Genomic DNA, 17,153 nt, shown 5'->3' with positions numbered 1-17,153 from the left:
TCCACACCCCCCACAAACCCAACCTCCACTCCCGGCACCTTCCCCTGCAACCGCAGGAGGTGCAAGACTTGCGCCCACACCTCCCCCCTCACCTCCCTCCAAGGCCCCAAAGGAAACTTCCATATCCGCCACAGATTCTCCTGCACCTCCACACATATCATCTATTGCATCCTCTGCACCCGATGTGGCCTCCTCTATATTGGGGAGACAGGCCGGCGACTTGCGGAGCGTTTCAGAGAACACCTCTGGGACACCCGGACCAACCAACCCAACCACCCTGTAGCTCAACATTTCAATTTCCCCTCCCACTCCACCAAGGATATGCAGGTCTTTGGACTCCACCATCGTCAGACCACAACAAAACGACGGTTGGAGGAAGAATGCCTCATCTTCCGGCTAGGAACCCTCCAACCACAAGGGATGAACTCGGATTTCACCAGTTTCCTCATTTCCCCTCCCCCCACCCTGTCTCAGTCAAATCCATCAAATTCAGCACCGCCTTCCTCACCTGAGATCTTCTTCCCAACCTCTCCGCCCCCACCCCAGTCTGACCTATCACCCTCACCTTGACCTCTTTCCACCTATCACATTTCCGACGCCCCTCCCCCAAGTCCCTCCTCCCTACCTTTTATCTTAGCCTACTGGACAAACTTTCCCCATTCCTGAAGAAGGGCTTATGCCCGAAACGTCGATTCTCCTGTTCCCTGGATGCTGCCTGACCTGCTGCGCTTTTCCAGCAACACATTTCCAAATCTCCTAAAATGCTTCACGAATGATGGAAACGTTGATTAAAGAGAACGATGTTTAGATACATCTTTAAAGCGGACAGAGGGGGTTCGGGAGGATATTCCAAAGGTTTGTGTCCTCGGCAGCTCCAATCGTGGAGTGATATAGGTGGGCAACAGCTTACAATGGAGACAGTTAGTGGCGAACCATAGGTTAACAACCTCATGTCGTAGTCCCCGACCCCACACACCAGTCCTTGTTCTCACAGCCTGCCACTACACACTACCTATGGTTAGCCATTAACAGTCTCCATTAACAGCTAGTCACCCTCCCCCAGCCAGTTCGTTATCCTTTATCCAACTGTTCTTCTCACTCTATCCCCACCTGTCCTTTACTCCTTTTATCCTCCCCCCACACTATCTTCTGCACATAAACTGACTTTTTTTTTTCTCAGTAACGTCTGTTCTGTGGAAGGGACACCGGATCTTAAACTTTAACTCTAATTTCTCTTCACAGATGCTGCCAGACCTGCTGAGCTTTTCCAGAACCTCCTGGTTGTTGTTTCTGATTTACACCATCCGCAGTTCTTTTGGGTTTAATTTACCGGGAGTTTGTAATTCAGGTCCAACAGCATCTGTCCCCGTCTCTGCTGTCTCTCCCAACCCCAAACAGTGACACTGCACCCGCACAGCTCATGGACAGGTGTTGTCTTGCTGGCCACACCCCTCATTCAATCCCATTGGCTGCAGGACCACACAGACTCTCCTCCCATTGGTCTGGAGCTGCCGTCAATCAGCCAGACACCATTGTGATGAGAGTGGAGGGCTAATCCCTCTCTGTGCCCTGGGATGAGCTTCATCATTCACAGTGAATTGGGCAGTATCACAGAGCACAGGGGCTGGGGGCTATTCAGCCCATTGGGGCTGTACTCTCTCCCTCTGGAGATGCTGCAAATCTGTCCCAAGTCCCCTCCCATGTGCCCACAGCCCCCCAAATCTTTCCTTAAAAAGTAAAATTCCAAGTCTGTTTCAGAATACCTGCTGAATCTGTGTTGTTCAGACTGTTCCAGATGCTCAGAACTTTCTGAGTAAAATAGTGTTCACATTTTCACCTTGTATTATTTGCCAATTACTTGAATGTAGTTACTAAAGATTGTGAAAGTGTTAACAATTCCTCTCTCTCTCTGCAAATTCAAGACCTTGGAACCAAATCTACACCAGATCGAAATCACTGCTCCAGCTTCTCAGCTCCAAGGATAATTATCTGTGCTTCAGCTAGCTCTCCACACAATAGAGGAATACATCTTAATTTATTAAGATCAAAGAAACAGACCTTCGGTCCAATTCGTCCGTGCCAACAAGGAACCCTAAACTAATGGATTCCCATTTACCATCTATTGGCCTGTATCCATCGAAACCCTTCTTACTCATGTACCCAATTGGAAGCCTTTTAAATGTTGTGATTTTATCAGCCTCCACTACTTCATCTGATAGCCCCTCCCATACACACACCACACTCAGCTTGAAAACGTTGCCACTTAGATCCCTTTTAAATCTTTGCCCTCTCAACTTCAACCCATGTGCTCTAGTTTTGGACCCACCTAACCTGAGGAAATAGGACTCCGGCTGCTCACCTTATCCACGCCCCTCGTGATTTTATAAATCTCCATGAAGTCCCCTCTCAGTCTTTGACTCTCCAGAGAAAATAGCCCCAGCCTATTCAGCCTCTCCCTGTAGCCCAAATCCTCCAATCCTGGCAACGTTTTTGTAAATCTCGTCCAAACCTTTTCAAGTTTCACAACATCCTTCCCAGAACAGGGAAATTCAAACTGAAAACAGAATTCCAGATGTGGCTTAATCAACGTCCTGTCCAGCCACAGTATGACGTCCCAGTTTCTGTATTCAATGCATTGACCAATAACGGAGAACGTTAATGGAGTCCCATTTGCCAGCGGTTCACCCTTATCCCTCTAAAACCTTCCTCTTCATGTACCCAATCAGAGGCCTTTTAAATGCTGCAATTGTACTAGCCTCCACCCCTTCCTCTGGCAGTTCATTCCATACTTGCAATGCCCTCAACATGAATAAGATGCCCCTTAGATCCCTTTTAAATCTTTTCCCCCTCACCTTAATCCTGTACCCTCTAGTTCTGGACCCACCGAACTTGGGAAAAAGTCCCTGACTGCTCACCTTATCCATGCCCTTCATGATTTTATAAGATCACCTCTCAGCCTCCAACTCTCCAGGGAAAATAGTCCCAGCCTATTCAGCCTTTCCCAATAGCTCAAACCGTCCAACCCTGGCAAAATCCTTGCAAATATTTTCTGAACCCTTTCAAGTTTCTCAACATTATTCCAAGAACGGGGAGATTGAAAACAGAATTCCAGACGGGCTTTAATCAGTGCCCTGTCTTGCCACAATATGACGTCACAACAGCTGCATTCAATGCATTGACCAATAACGGGGGGGGTGGGTGCGTACCAAATGCTGCATTCACTACCCCGCCTACCTGTGACTATACTCTCAAGGAACTATAAACCTGCACTCCAAGGTCTCTTTGTTCAGCAATGTTCCCCAGGACTTTACCATTAAGTGTATAAATCCTGCCCTGATTTGCCTTTCCAAAATACAACAGCTCACATTTATCTAAATTGAACTCCGTCTGCCATTCCTCGCCCCAGTGGCCTATCTGATCAAGATCCTGTTGTATTCTGAACTAACCTTCTTCACTACCTCCAATTTTGGGGTCTTCTGTAAACCTACTGACCATACCTCATATAGTCACATTCAAGTCATTTATTTAAGGGCCCAATATCCATCCTTGTAGCACATTGCTCCTCACAGGCCTCCAGTCCGCAAAACAACCCTCCATCATCATCCTCTGTCTCCTACCTTCAAGGCAGTTTTGTAATGGCTTGCTCTCCCTGCATGCCATGCTATCTAACCCTGCTAACCAGTCTGCTTTGTGGAACCTTGTTGAATGTCCATATAAACAACGTTCACCGCCTGGCTTAATCAATTTTCTTTGTCACTTCAAAACATTCAGTCAAGTTAGTGAGACACAATTGTGCACGTACAAAGCCACATTGACTCTCCCCGTCATTCCTTACCTTTCCAAAATAGATGGATATCCTGCCCCTCAGAATCCCTTCCAACAACTTGCCTGCCATTGACTTCAGGCTCACTGTTCTCTTGTCCCATGGCCTCTCCTTACCAGTGTTTTAAAATAATGGCACCTCACCTGTCGCTATCAACCATACAAATACCTCAGGAGAGGCCCAACAATCACTTCACTAAATTTCCAGAAAGTTTCAGAATACACCTGATCATTTTCCAGAGCTTTATCCACCTAGATGCGATTTAAGACATCTCGTACCACCTCCTCTGTAACATGGATACTTTTCAAGTTATCACTGTTTATTTCTCCAAACTCTCGAGCTTCCATATACTTCTCCAGTAAAAATGACGTGAAATATTTGCATATCTTTCGCACCCCCTGTAGTTCCATAGACAGCCTTGTTGACCTTTAAGGGGTCCTATTCTCTGGTCCAGTTAATCTTTTGTCTGTATATTTGTTTAATCTCTTTGGATTCTACTCCAGGACATCCCAGAAAGGCCTACTTCATGGACTGTAATTTTCCTCTGACTTGATCAACAATGCCCTCCAACACATACCCTCCACTTCCCGCACCTCCGCCTTTACCCCACCCCTCCAGCCACAATAAAGAATATAACCCTGCAGTCTTCACCTTCCACCCAATAATCTCCAGATACAGCACATTGACCTCTGTTATTTCTGCTACCTAAAGTCAGACCCCACCACCAGAGACATATTTCCCTCCCCACCCCTATCTGCGTTCCGCAGAGACCATTCCCGCTGCGCCTTCCTTGTTCGGTCCACTCCCTCCCACCAACCCACGCTCCACACCCTTGACCCTCCCTTGCCGCCATGGGAAATGTAAAACGTGCGGCCACACCTCCCTCTGACATCTGTCCAAGTTCCCAAAAGAATCTTTTCACATCAGGCAGAGATTTGCCTGCACATCCCAAAACCTCATATACTTCATCTAGACACTATTGGAAGAAGGGCTTATGCCCGAAACGTTGATTCTCCTGTTCCTTGGATGCTGCCTGACCTGCTGCGCTTTTCCAGCAACACATTTTCAGCACTGGGGAGAATGTGCCAACTCCAACAAAGACAGTTGCCCGAGGCTGGAATCAAACCCAGGTCCCTGGTGCTGAGGAAGCAGTGCTAACCACTGAGCCACAATACTCTGGGATCTTTGGTGCTGATGCGCTGCCCCACTGATACCTCAGTCACTCACCCTGCCTCATTTCCTAAGTGGCAGTGATGACGGAGTGAAATTATCGCTAGACAGTTAATCCAGAGACCCAGATAAGGTTCTGGGGACCCGGGTTTGAATCCCATCACGGCAGATTTTGGAACGTGAATTCAATAAATATCTGGAAAAAATAATCTAGTGACGACAAGGATTCCACTGTCAATTGTTGGAAAACCCATTTGGTTCACTAATGACCTTTAGGGAAGGAAAATGCCATCCTTACCTGGTCTGGTCTGCATGGGACTCCAGACCTATAGCAACGTGGTTGACTCTTAACTGCCCTCTGGGTAAACGCAGCAATAAATGCTGGCCGAGCCAGTGACAGCCTTATCCTGTGATTGAATAAAGAAAACAGATCAGGTTTTGTTCCTTCTCTAGTAGGTACATCCTACAAACTGATTCTGAAATGTTCTCGTACACACTGAACAAATACCTTTCCATCCAAGCCCTTAACACTACAGCACTCCGAGGCTATGTTGGTAAAGTTAAAACCCCTTATCATTGCATCCATAATATTCTTACAGATAACTGAGGTCGCCTGGTAAAATTTGTCTCAATTCCCCACTGACTATTGGGAGAGAGTCTATAATACAATCCCATTAAGATGGTCATCCCTTTCTTATTTCTCAGTACCAACCAAATAACTTGCCTGGATGTACTCCCAGGAATATCCTCCCGAAGCCCAAGCATAATGTTGTCCTAATCAAAAACACCTCTCTCCATGCTCTGTTGCCCCCTTTCTATCCTTGCTATAGCATCTATACCCTGGAACATTAAGCTGCCAGTCCTATCCATCCCTGAGTGAAGCCTCTGTAATTGCTGTAATATCCCAGTGCCATGTTCAAAACCATACCCTGAGCCTGCCTCCCTGACTTGTAAGGCCTCTTGCACTGAAATAAATGCAGTGCAACTGGTCCGTCGCATCTCATTCTATGACTTGCTCTTGCATGCCTTGACAGTCTGACTGGTGAACAGTACCAGCCTCAGACTCACCTCTTTTCTCACTATCTCTTTAGGATTACCCCGACTCCCTCACTGGTTTAATGCCTTCCGAGTGGCAGAAGCAAATCTCCCTCCTCGTCGGGACCCCATGCTTTCCCTTCCTATGCCATTGCTACCAATGTACAATGACCTCCCACTGGTTATTTTCCCTTTTGAAAATACTCTGCTCCCTCTGTGAGACATCCTTGACACTGGCACCAGGGAGGCACCACCCCATCCTGATGTCTCACTGTCAGCTGCAGAAATAGCAGACTGTGCCCCTGACTAGAGAGTCCCCTATCACCATCGATCGTGTGGAACTGGATATACCTCATATTATGTTAAAAGCCAGTCTCAGTACCAGTAACTTGACTGTCAGTGCTACATTCCCCTGAAAGTCTATGACCACCTACATTTTCCAAAACAGTATACTTGTCTGAGATGGGGATAGCCACAGGAGGCTCCTGCAGTACCGACCTACCCCTCCTAGCTTTCCTGGCCGTAACCCATCTCCCTGACTGTATCTGCAATATCCTGCATTCCTGACACTGCCACCTATAACACCCCCCCGGCTCCTGTCAATTCCTCACTGCCTTTAATCACTCCTCCACCAATCCATGCGATCCAAAAGGATATGCAATCACACTTGCTACAGACATAATCATCAGGATCATTGAAACTCTCCCTAATCTCCCACATCCAACAGGAAAAGCACGCCACTCTACAAAGGCCATCTCTCCGCCTTAACAATCTACAGACCAAAACAAAGGCTCAGTCTTACTGCTCTAAAAATACTGCCCGAGAATAACTTAATGCTTATGTTTCATATCTTAAACATTTAATCAAGAGACCCTAAGACATTAAAAAGAAATCCTCACCTTACTCACGATTGTAGATTGAATAAAATAAAACCGACTAAGATTGATATTTAAAGAGACTGAAACTCACTGAGCCGATCGCCGGCTCTGAGTACTTCCAAGGGGGAGGTCTCTCTGAGGGCAGCTGTGAAATGTCACTGTTTCTCTTCTCTGCCCACTCCATTTCCAGAGAGGTTTTTAACTTCACAGCAAGTCAGCTCAGAGGGGTCACTGCTTGATTTTATTCACTGGGGGTTGCCTTTGCTGCCCAGACCAGTATTTATTGGCCACCTTTACTTGTCTTGGAGAAAGTGGTGGTTAACCGCCTCCCTGAAATGCTGCAGTCCATGTACACCACAGTGATGTTTGGACAACAATCCCCCTCTGGGCCCACAACCCTCCCTGTCTCTGTAATCCCCCTCCGGCTTCAGAAATTACATGTCTGTGGCATAAGATTTTTATTTGGATTCATTTTTGTTTAATAAACCCCCCAAAAAAAGTGAAATATTTGGCCCCAAACAAATTTCTGTTGATTGACCTTTCGGAGAGGCTGACACATGGACGTTGCAGTATTTTATCTCACATTGTACACCGAGAATGATGGAACTTTCTTTTAAACATTGCTAAGAGGGAGGCAATGGCTTAATAGTACTCCTGCCAGATGAGTGATATGTACAGTGTTCTGAGGATTAGGGATAGAATCCCAACATGGCTGATGGTGGCATCGGAATTGAATACAATCTAGAATGAAAAGGTGAATGATGACCATGAAACTATTGTCGATTGTTAGAAACCCACCTGGTTCACTAATGTCCTGTCGGGAAGGAAACGGTCATCCTCACCTGGTCTGGCCAACATGTGACTCCAGACCCACAGCAATGTGGTTAACTCTCAACTGCCCTCAGGCAAAATACTTTAAAAACTGTTAACAAATATTCCGCAGGTATCACTTATAAACTGGCTGTTCACATTGGGATCATGTAAATATCTGAACAGCCTGAACTAAAACTGAGTTTCAGCTTCACCTTCTCCCTGTCTCACATCAGTCTGTTTACACCCAACTCCAGAACACTCTCATTGAGCCAAGCAGCCCTCACAGTTGCAGCCCTGTCATCTTCATTGTCTGCTCATACCTACATTGCCCTCAGCCTCCTGTACTGTTCCAATGCATCTCAATGGGAGCTCAGGAACAGCACCTCATCTTTCAATTCAGCCCTTTGTAACCCCAGAGTCAACATGGACGTCAGCAGTTTCTGAATGAACAGACAGTTGTCAGAAGCTGGAACATTCCACCTGAAAAGGTACTGGAATTTGAGTCCAAAAGGATTTTTAATGGGAAGTTTGCAGGTAATTGAAAACATGAAGTTTACATGTTAGCATCATGAAGTGGGTGGTTGGGTCTAAATCTGAGAGTTCTTACAAAGAGACGAGGTGTAATTTGGATAAATCTGTGCTCCCTCTCAGGCCAATATCTCCTTCCTCAGCTGCAGCGCCCAGAACAGAGCACACACCCATAGGGTGATCCAACCACGAATTTGTACATCTTTCTGCTTAACAAAAATATTGGAGATATCTTCCCACAAACAGAACAGAAAAACCTTTCTCCTTCCACAGTTAAATGCCAATGATATTCAGATCCTGATGACTCTATTGACTGTAAAAACTTGCTTTTGAGATCCCAGCCTCAATTATTCTGATTTAATATCCTATGAAATGAATTCACAAAACAAAACTCACAGTCAGTACAGGAAGAATTAAAGACATACTTTTTTTCTTGGTATGTGCTTGATGTGTAAATGCCTCTCTTCAAGTTGCACGCCCCACCCCCTCCATCCTAGGCACATGCGCCTCACTGTACCTTACCCCCAATAAAAATGGCGGCCATATCCCAGGACCTTTCACCGCCTGAGGGCCGCAGCCATTTTCCCATCTGCTGCAAACGCGGGATTAAGAGTTTCTAATTCAGACTTACAAACCGCATAGAGTGTAATTAAAACTTCCCATTCTAAAGTGACTCATTATCTCCCTGTCTCCAAGGCCACTCTCCCCTTCCCTGTTTGCGACTCCCACATTCACCAATGGCCGAGTCACGTGGCACTGCATCGGCTGAGTTACTGGTGACGAGTCATCCCACTGGCCACGCCCCTCATTCACTCCCATTGTTTGGATGACCAGCTGGTTCCACTTGGTCCACCAGTCCCACCACCTTTTCCTATTGGCTCGAAGCTGCCATCAATCAGCTGGACCCCATTGTGAGGTCAGTGGTGGGATCCTCCCCCTGTCTGAATCACACCCAGAAGGTGTATGGATGATGTCAATCAGGAACAACAAGCAGAAGGTGCTGGGAAAGCTCAGCAGGTCTGGCAGCATCTGGGAACAGAAATCTGTCCAGTGGCCCTTCCTTGGATCCGATGGGAGCAGGGAAAATTAGAATCTTGACAGCATGGAAACAGGTATTCGGCCCAAAATGTCCATAGAGTCCCTCCAAAGGGTATCCCACCCAGACCCATTCCCCTACCCTACTACTGTATATTTCTCCTAACTAATGAACCGAACCTACACATCCCTGAATATTATGGGAAATTTAGCTTGGCCAATTCAACTAACCTGCAGATCTTTGTATTGCAGGAGATAGGGGTTAAAGTGTAAATAACAGGGAGGGACAGAACCCTAAGAGAGACTGGAACATTTGGAAAGAAAAATGAGTGGATTACGATCTGGCTGGGAGGGAGCATAGCTGTTAATGGAGGGGACAGGAACCTGTGTCTGGCAGCATCTCAGTGGAGGTGGCCGAAATGACAACTGATGATCTACGTTCTGCTGCAAAAACAGACCCCGAGCTTCCGGCTGCCTGCCACTTTAAACACACGAGCCTGTTCCCTGGCCAACATCTCTATCTCATGCTTAGTGCTGTGTCCCAGTGAAGCCAGAACATACCAAATGGCCCCATATTTCGAGGACTGCAATTATCCCTCCCATGTGGTCAATATCATCCAATATATCTCCTCCACTTCCTGCACCTCTGCCTTTGAAACCCACATCTCCAACTGCAACAAGGAGAGAACCCCTCCCCCCCACCTCCACCAAGTCCTTACCTTCCACCCAGATACAACACATCATCTTCTATCATTTCCACCAGCTACAATCAGACTGCACCACCAGATTCTTCAGGGGTTTGACTGAATAAATACTGATGTGTCTGAGGGTAAATACTGAGAGGGGGGGGGGGGGGGGGGGCTGAAACCAGATTCTGAGCCAGTCACAGAATCAAGGGTTCTGCTTTGGGTTCGTCAAGTTTAAGGCAACACAGACACGGGTAAGGGGTTTCAGTAGCAATGGAGCCGGGATGAGGAGGAGATAAGCAACGGTTTAGAGATTGGAATTCCTGGTGTTTGGGATTGTGTACATGTCTAATCAGAAGGTCAGCTTCACGTCAGATATAACAGCAGTATTGTGAAGAGTCTAGTTCTGCTGCATAGTTCCCAGTGAGAGGGAGGCGCTCAGCAGTAAGGGAAAGGAACTTGTTAGGCAACGGGTTTAACCATTACAATGTTTTATTGGAGGAAACTGCACCTAATTGAGTAGTGGGAGTGTGGTAAGCAGTTTGATAACTGAGTAACAGTGGAGTAATGGAGAGGGATGATGGGGAGGGAGAGCTGGGCATTGTCAGTGTACATGTCAAACCCAACATGGTACTTTTGCACAATGTCACCTCATGGCAGTATGTAGGTGAGATACAGGAGGGGCCAAGGATAGATCCACGGGGGACACCAAATGCAAGGAATTCAGAAAGGAAAGGGAAAGTGGAGATGGAGCAGCATTTTCCAACAACCGTGAGGTCAAATGTCAATTTTTCACAGAATGGGTGAGAAGGACCATAACCAGAAAAGATAGAACAAGAAACAATGTCTGTGAATCGGTGAGGGGGACTGATGAGGAGGAGGAGAAAAGAGAGTTGGAAAGTCTATGGTTTAGTGAGATTAGGGTAAAGGGTCAAGATGAGCTCTGATAAGGCTTGACATGAGATGAGATTGGAGAAAAATGTAGGTTTGGACAAAAACCGGGAACACCACATGAAGCAGTTTGACTCAGTGGGCTAGTGGGAGGGAGGGAAGCAGCAGATCGGATTATCTCAGTCTGAGTGACAGAGAAACTCCATGTGCTCCAAACTCTTGTTGTTAGAGGGGAGAGTGGAGGAGACAGGAGGATGGACAGTGTTTACAAAGAAACAAAACCTGGGTAAATGATATTTAAAGTGAGTGAACAAACCTAATGTATTTAAATTTTATCCAAAATATTAAAACAAACGACTGAAGTCCTGGTTCGAATCCCATCTTGGCAGATGGTGGAATCTGAATTCAAGAAAAAATAACTGGAATTAGGAATCTCCTGAACTCCATGAAATCATTGTCAATGGCGAAAAACATCCTGCCAACCTGACAGTGACCCGGCAAGCTACTCACTGAAATAATCACTGCAAAGTTTCAACAAAGGAATGAAACTGGATGGACCACTCGGCATCTAACAAGGCACCAAAAAATACAACCACAGAATCAGCCCTCTCGATGGTGCAATGTCTTCCAGACGAACATCTGAATTTTGGTACCAAAATGTCCAGAGCTGTCTCACAGACCAATCAAGGAACAGCCTAACATACTCATACTCATGAAATCAACCCTTACAGACAATGACCAGACACCACCATTACCATCCCAAGATATTGAAATTGTGGTGATGGAAAAGGTCAGGCAGCATCAGGAGAAGGAGAATCGATGTTTCGAGCCTAAGCCCTTCATCAGCCTGACCTGCTGTGCTTTTCCAGCACCAGACTCTTGACTCTGATCTCCAGCATCTGCAGTCTTCACTTTCTCCTGAAATCTCTGGATATGTCCTGTCCACCGGCAGGACAGACCAGGCAGAGGTGGTGGCACAGTGGTGTACAGACAGGGAGGATTTGCCCTGGGAGTACACAGCATTGACTCCGGAGACCAGGAAATCTCATGGCTCCTGCGGATTGCCACGTACCGTCCTCCCTTGGCTGATGGATCAGTTCTACTTCATGTTGAACAACATTTGAAGGAAGCACTGAGGAAGTAAAATGGTGTCAAACGTACTCTGGGTACAGGATTTCAATGTCCACAATCGAGACTAGCTCTGCAACAGAATTACTGACTGAACTGGTCAGGTCCTAAAGGACATAGCTGTTCATCTAAGTCTGCAGCGGGTGGTGAGGGAACCAACAATAGAGAAAAACATACTTGATCTCATTGATATGAATTGACCAGCTACAGATACATCTGGCCATGACAGTTTCAGTAAGAGTGACCATCACACATTCCTTTTGGAGACACAAGTATTGGCTTAAAGTTGAGTAAAACCTCCATTGTGTTGAGTAACACTATCACCGTTCTAATTGGGACAGACTTTGAAGAGATGTAGGATCTCAAACTGGGTATCTCTGAGGCACTGTGGGACATCAACAGTAGCAGAACTGTACTCCAGCACAATCTGTAATCTCATGGGTTTGCAAATCCCGGTCTCACCCATCACAATGGACAGTAAAGGAGGGCATGCCATGAGCAGCACCAGGCAGACCTAAAAATGAAGTGCCAACCTGGTGAAGCTACCAAACAGGACCATCTGCATTTCAAACAGCATCAGCAGCAAGCAACAGAGCTAAGTGATCCCACAACCAATGGAACAGATCGGAGCTCTGCAGTTCTGCCACACCCAGTTGTGAACGGTGATGGACAATTAAACAACTCACTGGAGGAAGCATCACAGAAATCCCCACCTTTACTGATGGAGGAGCCTCACATACCCATGCACCAGATAAGATGACAGCATTTTCAGGAATCTGCAGCCAGAAGTGCAAAGTGGGATGATTCATCTCGGCCTTCTCCAGTGGTTTCCAACATCACAGATGTGAGTTTTATGCCAGTTCAGTTGAGTTTGAATAACATCAAGAAATGGTTAAGTAGTGCAAAGGCTACGGGCCCTGTCAATATTCTGGCAATAATACTGATGGCTTGTGCTCCAGAACTTGCCACCAACCGAGCCAAGTACCACTCCAGCACTGGCATCTACCGACAATGTAGAACATTGCCCAGGCATGTTCAACACAGGGCAATCCAACCCAGCCAATTTCACTCTATCAGTCCACATTCGATCAGCAGTAAAGTGATGGAAGATGTCATCAACAGGGCTATCAAGCAGCAGCTGCTCAGCAACAGCCAACTGAGTGACACTCACTTTAGGCTCCACCATGGCAACTCAGCTCCCGATTGTGTTACCGCCCTGATTCACAACCTGACGACCAACTGAATTCCAGAGGTAAGGTGAGAGTGACAGCCCAGTCCCACTCTAAGATCACTATTTCTAGCTGATTCTACCCTTGTCTCAGCTCATGTACTCTCATCCACCTTGTGTTATCTCCAGAATTCATTATCCAAACACACTCCCTCCAGCTTCCCACATTCAACCTCCCTGTAATCTCAAGAAAAACTAAATCTCTGCTGCCCAAGTACTCCCTTGTACCAAAACATGTTGATCCATCAAAAGGCTCCCATTCATAATCAACAACATAGAGCCACAGAGATATACAGCATGGAAACAGACCCTTCAGTCCAACCCGTCCATGCCGACCAGATATTCCAACCCAATGTAGTCTCATCTGCCAGCATCTGGCCCACATTCCTCAATTTAAAATTCTCATTCTTGATTTAATTCCTGGTTGTGATCATCCCTAGCTCGCCGCATCACACATCCTTGAAGACCTCGACAACCCATTGTGTTCGAAACACCCAATGATCTGTTCATTCATTATTTCACCTGTGTGGCTGCTTTTACAGTTGCCAAAGCAACATTTTCTGAAATTCGCAGCCAAAACCTCACAGGTCTGTTTTCCTCCTTTAAGACATTCCTCAAAGTCTGCTTATTTGGCAATGCTTTTGGTCACCTGACCTAACATCATCAGTCTCTGACCTTATGCCTAAAGTTCCCACTAAATTTTTGTGAAATTATAAGCAGGATAATAAAACTACAAACTGTTCTTGATTTGGACATTACCTTCAAATCATCACTGTTGCTGTAATGAATACTCTGTAATGTCTCTTACCCAACCACATTGTGTGGGAGCTCCTTCACCACACAAACTGCAGCTGTACAAGAAAGTCAAACATCACCCTCTCCCCAGGCTACAGGGCTTTGGCATTAATCACTGGAAGGAGAAACACAGTCGATGTTTCAGGGAGTGCAAAACGGATTACAGGGAATGAAAATGGTGCAGAATTTGATAGTCAGAAATGGAAGGAAAATGCATTTGCTTATTGGAAAAAAAGAATTCTCGATTGTCAAAGATTTTCCAGAAAAATATTAATAAGCAGCACATGGTCAGGGGCTGGGCGGCAGTGAAAAATTAACTTACAAAAATGTCTGTAAAAGTAATAGTAAAATACTAAACAGACCAAATATACACCCATTGTTTGAGACTGAGGAAGCTGGATATTGATAAAGTGGTCATGAGGGAGCCCAGAGATGAAGCAGAGCAGTATAAGCTGTTATGATCCCACATAGAGATGTATAGCACCGACACAGACCCTTCGGTCTAACTCATCCACGCCAACCAGGTATCCAAACCTAATCTATTCCCATTTGCCAGCACTTGGCCCATATCCCTGTAAATGCTTCCTAATCATATCATGTGTCTATTTAGATGCCTTTAACATGTTTTAATTGTACTAGCCTCCACCACTTCCTCTGGCATTCATTCCACCCACTGCATGAAAGAGTTGTCCTTTAGGTCCCTTTGAAATTTTATCCGTTCACCCTAAAGCAATGCCCTCTACTTCTAGACACTCCTACTCCAGGGAAAACACCTTGTTCATTTACTCTATTCATGCCCCTCATGATTGTATAAACCTCCATAACATCACCACTCAGCCTATGGCACTCCAGGGAAAACAGCCCCAGCCTTTTATGCCTCACCCTACAGCTCAAATCCTCCAACCCGAACAACATCCTTGTAAGTCTTTTTTGAAACCTTTCATGTTTCACAGCACACTTCTGATAGGAGGTAGGCCAGAACTGCACACAATATTCCAAAAGTGGCCTAACGAATGTCCTGTACAGCAACATGACCTCCCACATCCTATACTCAATGCTCGAACCAATAAAGGAAAATACACTGAACACCTTCTTCAGCATCCTATCTACCTGCAACTGGACTTGCAAGGACTATGAACCTGCAATCCAAGGTCTCTTTGTTCCGCAAACGTCTCCAGGGCCTTGCCATTCAGTGTACAAGTCCTGCCCTGATTTGCTTTTCCAAACTGCAGCACCTCATATTTATCTAAATTAAACCCCATCTGATCAATATCTCATTGTAATCTGAGGTAACCTTCTTCATTATCCACAATACCTCCAATTTTGTATGACCTGCAAACTCATTTACGATACCAAATCATTTAAATGAACGGCGAAACAAATCCAGAAACAAACATCCATTTCTCTGAGTTTGAATGTGCTCTGTGTAGATCCTGCCCAATGACTCTGTACCAGAGAAAGGCTGCACATGCACCTGGCTGCACCTTGCCCCCTACAAAGCTGGCGGCTCCGCACGTGTCCAGTGAATTCTTGCCCCAAATAAAGATGGCGGCGGTCACTCATGCCTGCAGCCACACTGAGGCAATTCCCCATTTACTGAAAACACGAGACTGGGACGTTCAAATTTGTGTTTTCTGACGTGCACATTTTGTTTTTAAAACCTCTCCGCTCATACAGAATCGCTCTCACCTCCTGCGGTTCCACAGACAGCCTTGATGATTTTTGTGGGTACCTATTCTCTGCCTGGTTACTCGTTTGTCCTTAGTGTATTTGTACAATCACCTTCGATTCTCCTTAAACCTATTTCCTAAAGCTATCTCATGTCCCCTTTTTGCCCTCTTGGTTTACCTCGAGTATACTCCTACTGCGCCTACACTCCTCTAGGGATTCACACAAACACAGCTGTCTGTACCTGCCATATCCCTCCTTCATTTTCTCGACCAGGCCCTCAATTTCTTTCGTCAGGCAGCACTCTTTACACCGACCAGCCTTGGCCTTAACAGGAACTTACTGTCTATATACTCTCATTGTCGCAGACCTATGGAGGCAATGGCAGATGAGGATACAGAAGCAATCATTCTCAGTAAAGATGTAATGTTGGGAAAGGTAACAGCCGAAAGATACATGGGTCTCCTGGCTCTGATGGAATGCATCCCAGGGATAAAAGAGATGGTGGGATATGTGAGGTCATCCATTTTGGTCGGACTAACAGCAAACTGGATGATGAAATGGTGAAAACGTGCACCATGCTGCTGTACAGAGGGAGCTGGGTGTCCTTGTGCATGAATCACAGGAAGTTGGTTTGCAGGTGCAGCAGGTAATTAAGGCAGTGAAGGGAATATTGTCCTTCCTTACCAGAGGGATGGTTATGCTGCAGCTGTACAGGGTGCTGGGGAGGCCACACCTGGAGTACTGTGTACAGGTTTGGTCTCCTTACTTCAGGAAGATGTACTGGCACTGGAGGGAGTACAGAGGAGTTTCAGTAGTTTGAGTCAGGAGTTGAGGGTAGGTGTATGTGGAGAGATTGAGAAAACTGGTTCTATAGTCATTGTACTTTAGAAAAATGGGAGGTTGGATAGGAAACAATAAAATTAGGAAGGGAGTAGACAAGACAGAAGCAGGGAGGCTATTTCCACAGGGGGCGGGTCAAACTACAGAGCATCACCTCAAATAAGGGGGAGCAGATTTATGACTGAGTTCAGGAGGAGCTTCTTCAGCTGAAGGGTTGTGAATCTGTGGAATTCCCTGCCGAGTGCAGCATTTGATGTTATCAACTTGAATGCCTTTAGGCAAAAGGTAGATTTGTGAAAGGAAAAGAATTAAGGGTTATGGTGAGAGATCAGGAAAGTGGAGCGGAGGCCATGAGAAGATCAGCCCTGATCTTATTGAATGGTAGAGCAGGCTTGAGGGTCCAGATGAAAGTTCTTGCCTTGTGCCATCAAAATTGGCCTTTGTCCAATTCAGAACCTTAACTTTTAGATCTGGTATATTATTTTCTGTAACTATTTTAAAATTAGTAGAATTATCAGAGACCCCCAACAGTGTGGAAGCAGGTCATTCAGCCCATCACATTGATACTGACCTGGAGAGCCTCCTAACCTCCCCCTGTAACATTGCATTTCCCAGGGCCAGCCAACCTACAC

The 17,153-nt window shown here is 46.0% G+C and overlaps 2 long non-coding RNA genes across 3 annotated transcripts in view; one reads left to right on the top strand and one right to left on the bottom strand.

The window, feature by feature from the left end:
• LOC148139476 (uncharacterized) overlaps window positions 1-17,153 on the top strand; it is a 229,115-nt gene that overhangs the window by 142,800 nt on the left and 69,162 nt on the right. The window lies entirely within an intron of this gene.
• LOC148139477 (uncharacterized) overlaps window positions 1-17,153 on the bottom strand; it is a 40,573-nt gene that overhangs the window by 11,317 nt on the left and 12,103 nt on the right. Inside the window, exons 1-3 of one of the 2 annotated variants that reach the window (XR_015753622.1) lie at window positions 11,176-11,258; window positions 8,505-8,612; window positions 5,292-5,400 (exon numbers count right to left, since the gene is read on the bottom strand). This is a non-coding gene — a long non-coding RNA (uncharacterized LOC148139477). Of the gene's footprint in view, window positions 1-5,291; window positions 5,401-8,504; window positions 8,613-11,175; window positions 11,259-17,153 lie in introns of those variants that run through there. The other variant, XR_015753623.1, reaches the window with a different exon arrangement.

Source organism: Chiloscyllium plagiosum, unplaced genomic scaffold (assembly GCF_037043375.1).
Source record: "Chiloscyllium plagiosum isolate Xiang-an unplaced genomic scaffold, Cpla_swu_hap1 HiC_scaffold_38, whole genome shotgun sequence".
NCBI lineage: Eukaryota > Metazoa > Chordata > Chondrichthyes > Orectolobiformes > Hemiscylliidae > Chiloscyllium > Chiloscyllium plagiosum.
Note: the sequence above shows the minus strand (reverse complement) of the source record. Positions and strands in the feature narration are given on the sequence as shown.